This window comes from Polistes dominula, unplaced genomic scaffold, assembly GCF_049000335.1.
Source record: "Polistes dominula isolate Pdom_NZ unplaced genomic scaffold, Pdom_raw_medaka contig_15, whole genome shotgun sequence".
In the NCBI taxonomy this organism is placed as follows: domain Eukaryota; kingdom Metazoa; phylum Arthropoda; class Insecta; order Hymenoptera; family Vespidae; genus Polistes; species Polistes dominula.
Window position 1 is genome coordinate 699,001 of NW_028300915.1, and position 6,000 is coordinate 705,000.

The window sequence follows — 6,000 nt, forward strand, 5'->3', positions numbered from 1 at the left end:
ACTTTTCGAACAAAATCTAATAATACACAAATACAAAGAGAAAACAAAAAACAAAACACGATACCAATTCAATTTCAAATGGATCGTTCGAAAATGTTATCTTTTATCTATTATCTCTTGAATATTTCTTAATACTAATTGAAAAATTTGAGATATGTCAAACTGAGATCGAACAACGTCATCCTTCATGTATATATATATATATATATATATATATATGGTGAACCGATTGTATTATTCATCATTTTTAATTTATTTCATTTTATTATCTTATTTGATTTTGTCGAACTAATTTGACTGATGAAAATCTTTCAAATTCACATTCAACCAATATTATTTTATTTCAATGATTTTCCTCTCCTTCTATATGTATATATATAGTAATTTAGGCGACACGTGCATGCGTGTGTCTATTATTTATTTCTCTCCCTTCCTCCTTCTTTACCCACCCATCCACCCACTTTCTCTCTCTCTCTCTCCCTCTTTCTCTCTCATTCTCATTTTATTATTTTTCTTTGTATTTTTATGCCGCTGTGTATTTTATATATATATATATCTTTTTATATTATATATCGCGGAGTCGCATTAATGCGCATGATTTCAAGTATGTATTATATATATATATATATATATGTATGTACAAACACACGTCTATATTCGTTTAATGTTTCTCTTCTCTCTCTTTATATTATATATATATATATAATATAAACGCATACTACATTGTATTTATATTTAAATTCATATATATATTTATAATAATATGTATAATGTTATTATACACATAATGTATTGAAATTTTCTTCGCAGTGAATTTAACGCGACAAGGTCGGAGGAAGATGCATATACATATCTCTCTCTCTCTCTTTCTCTCTTTCTCTTTCTCTTTTTCTTTCTCTTTCTATCTCACTCTATCACGTGCATTCTCATATACTCTCTCTCTCTTTCTCTCTTTCTTTCTTTCTTTCTTTCTCTTTTTCTTTTCTCATTCTTTCAACCATTTTGAAAATTTTTCTTTTTAACACATTACTCCACATGTTCTTCGATTTTTTTTCTTCTAAATTTTGTATATTAATTTTTTTTGAAATTTTCATAGCAATATTTTCAGTCATACGATTAAAGACACATCAATACATACATACATACATGCATACATACATACGTACAGTCGTATAATAATATGATACACAAATATGTGTAAAATTGATGAAAGAACGTGTTATTATTATTAGTTAATCGTATATTTCCTAAAATGACGATAACGATATTTTAATTAACAATTTGATAAATGTAATTTAATTATAGCAGTTGTCTATTAATAGAACAATAGATATATTCTATCGTTAGTTACGATCTTTTGCACCATATTGAAGATATGTTTCGAAAGAATTTTTAACTTCCTTTCGATATTTTCTTATGCGTGTTATACTCGCATATCTATATATATATATATATATATGTATAATGTATAATGTATGTTCCATTTATGCGTGTGTGTTTGTATGCGTGTTTGTGTATGTATATTATAAGAACATATGTTGATAAATATCAAGATGTTTTTCTAATCTCTCTCTCTTTCTCTCTCTCTCTCTATCTCTTTCTTTCACTCTTTCTTTCTTTCTTTGTGTGTGTTCGTGTGTGTATTCGTGTTTCGTTAAATGCTGATAACATTGATGTTATTTATTTATTCTTCGGAAGGTTAAAATATTTACGTGTAGTAGTTAGTTTTCATTTTTAATGATTATTTGTTAGTTAAATAATATATTAATTATATATCAATAATTATTTATATTATATATTATATATTAATAATATATTATTTAAATAATACTAATTCAATAATATATTAATATCAATTAAATTACATATTAATTAAATCCTTTATTTCCTTAATATATAATATTTAATATATATATATATATATATATATATATATATTTATAATATAATAATAATAATATAATATAATTATATAATATATAATTATTATACTATATATATAATAATATTATATATATATTATATTTATTAATTATATAATAATAATATATTATTTAACTAATTAATTGGTTAGTCAAAAGATTAATCGATCGAAAGGAATGCGTGAATCAAATCAATCTCTCGATTTGACGAAGCAATGTTTGTTCAACGATTACAAAAATTAATTTAATTTAAGGTTAAGAGAGAGATAGGAAGAGATTAAATATTCCTTTGTTTTTTTATTTACGAGTTTTTCCTTTCCCCTGAATCATTTGTTAAATAATAATAATAATAATAATAATAAGAATAAGTTACTTTTACATGAAACAATTTTACAAATCAATTTTATGAGAAAAAAGAAAGAAAGATGATGGTGGTTGATATAAAGTAAAAATCACATTTGATAAAAATAAATGGTATAAAAAAATTCACCCAAAAAAAAGAAAATAAAAAAACAATTGAGGAATCGGTAATGAAGAACCGATTTGAAATTTCGTGGACCTTTTTTTTACTTCTTTCTTTTATTCTTCTTATTTTCTCTCTGTTTTTTTTCTTCTTTCTTTCTTCCTCTCTCTCTCTCTCTCTCTCTCTCTCTCTCACACACACACACACTCGTCAAAAGCGCTTCTATAGAAAAACTGAGAGAAGGAGAAAAAAGAAAAATGAAAAAAAAAAAAACAAACAAACAAAAAGGAAAAAAGAAGCTGCAATTAGCGTTACCTACCCGGTATACACTCTTTCACATAAGACCTCTAATTAGATCACGTTTATTATATCTATATCTATATATATATATATATATTCACCAAGGGGATCATTAAAAATTTAATCATTAAAACGAAACATGGAGAAAAGAAGATGAGAATGAGAAAATAAGACACACGAGAATACTCATTCTTACCTAATATAAGATGAAATATTCAAGTTTTAAGAAGACATTTTCGTCTTATCTCGTTTATGATTTACTCTTATCAAAAAAAAAAAAAAAATTAAATTATTATCAATCGAAATTATTGAATTTTGATGATTCCTTTGAATTTTGATAATTCGAAGTTGGTTTTTGCTTCTTTTTTTATGTTTAGAATGAACGAATGCATCATTGATCGATCAGATGCAAGATAAAAGAATTCAAAAGTTCATTAAAATGGCCAAGTCTAATAACAATAATAATAATAATAATTATTATTATTATTATTATTATTTGTTTTGCATAATTGTGAATCTTTTTAGTGTGGAACTCATTAGTTTCATTCTTTTAACTACGAAATGAAATATTTGGATAAATTTCTATTTAAATAGATATCGTATTGAGGTATATGGATTTTTGAAATATTATATCAATGAAAATTAGGCATATTAATCGTTGATTAGAATTATTAGAATTATTAGAAATCTAAAATAACATATATTTCGTAAAATATAATAAAAATTAAATATATATATATATATATATATATATATATATATATATAATAATATGCAATAATTTGGAAAATATTAAAAAATATTAAAATTAATTATATCCAAATACCAATTGCAATAATTTGGAAAATATTAAATATTAAAATTAATTTCATATTATATACCTAATATTCGTTGAAATCATAGTTTAATAAAATATATCCAATACCAATTGCAATAATTTGGAAAATATAACAAAAATATTATATATACATATAATAATATGCAATAATTTGGAAAATATTAAATATTAAAATTAATTTCATATTATATACCTAATATTCGTTGAAATCATAGTTTAATAAAATATATTCAATACCAATTGCAATAATTTGGAAAATATAACAAAAATATTATATATATATGTATAATAATATGCAATAATTTGGAAAATATTAAATATTAAAATTAATTTCATATTATATACCTAATATTCGTTGAAATCATAGTTTAATAAAATATATCCAATACCAATTGCAATAATTTGGAAAATATAACAAAAATATTATATATAATTAATAAAACATATCCACAATACCAATTAGCAATGCTTTGCAAAAATATAACAAAACACTAAATATATATATATATATATATATATTAATATTAATTTAATACTACATACCTAATTAATATTATATGCGTACCGTGCATGCGTCGTACCATGCGTTCATGACCGTATATGTATAAATTGTATTGGTTGAAATACTTCAAAAATATAATCATCATTTTTCGTTGTTCTATAATTTAACATGATGAGTTAGGATGAAATATTATACGGAAGATAGTACGTTAGCAGAACCGATATTATATCGTCGTACTAGCGTGAAGTTATTACACACAGTCCCGATTACGAGCTCACAATTTTCCGCTCAAACGCATCTACTTCCCTCTTGCTCTCTCGTGGTCGTTTCAAGCGAACATGAGAGAGTGAGACTGAGAGAGAGAGATAAAGAGAGAGAGAGAGATAAAGAGAGAGAGAGAGAGAGAGAGAGAGATTCATCGAAGCACGCAAAGCGTATAATACTTCAACGTTCATAGCTAAAGTTCCTTCCTTCGTCTACGAAACATTCGACGACGACGACAACGACGACGACAACGACGACGACGACGAAGACGACGATGCTGATGTCGACAGCAGCTGGTGGCTTTTCATGATTTCTCTACAGAAAATTTGTCCTCTCTCTCTCTTTCTCTCTCTCTTTCTCTCTCTGTCTATGTATCTGTATTTCTGTCTAAGAGAAGTTTCCTAAACCTTTCCTGAAGAAGAAACTTCATTACAATCAATTTTCCATTTCGATAAACAGTTTACACAAATTGTTGGGAAAGTAATCTGCTTTTTTTTTTTTTTTGTTGTGACTGAAGAAGTTTAGTTTAATTCATCGTTCAAAGGATGAACGACAAAAAATGAATTTGCTTGTGTGTGTGTGTGTTTAATTTATAATTTTGTTTTATACAATTTTCTAATTTAATTGTAAACACGAATGAAAGAAAAATATAAATAAATAAAATAAAAAAATCAAAATGAAAGAGATGAGAACCCGAACAAGAAGAAGAAGAAGAAGAAGAAGAAGAAGAAGAAGAAGAAGAAGAAGAATAAGAAGAAGTAAAAAAAAAACAAGAATAAGGGTAGTTTTGTTAAAAGGTAGAGAAACCTTGTAAATCGTACGGAATCGCACGACCTACTAAACGTTCTCCTGGCACACGTCTCTGTCTGTTTATTTGTCTATTATACTTCTCTTATTCTATCTTTTTCTCTCTCTCTCTCTCTCACTCATTCACTCATTCACTCAATCACTCTCTCTCTCTCTCTCTCTCTCAGTCTTTTTCTAATATGCGCACGTGTATATATACGTATGTAATATATCTCTATGTTAAACGAAGGACGCTAATGACGTGTTTCCAAACAAGGATAGTTATTATGTGTATGTATGTTTTGGTTGTTTGTTTGTTTTTTTTTGGTCATCATATCTCTCATCAACTTTCGGTCAGAACGTTGAACCTCTTCAAGGTATAATTACAAATTTATATTACATTTCAATATCTATGAATTATTAATAAAGAAAGAGAGAGAAAGATAAATAATTATGAATATTCAATGATCATTAGAACAAATAATAATTGGATTTTTAATATACGAGTATTTGAAAAAATTGAGTATTTTCAAACAACAAATTTTACCTCCATAAAAATAAGAATACCCCATCATAGAATGAAGAATATTATTAGAAAAAAAAGAAAAAAAAATTAGATAAATAATATATAAATATTAATTTTACTAATAGGAAATGGTAATTATTAATAATAATAATAATTATATAAATATAAATTATAATTATGTTATAATATATACCATAATATGGTATAGAGTATATTATACCATAATTATTATATATATATAATAAATAATAATATAATAATAATAATAATAATAATAGAATAACAATTTTTATAAAAATTTAATGAAATTAAATAAAGAAAAAAAATAAAATAAACTAAAATCGTGAAAAAAAAGAAAAATATATAATTTCGATGATATGCAAATATATAATAAATAAT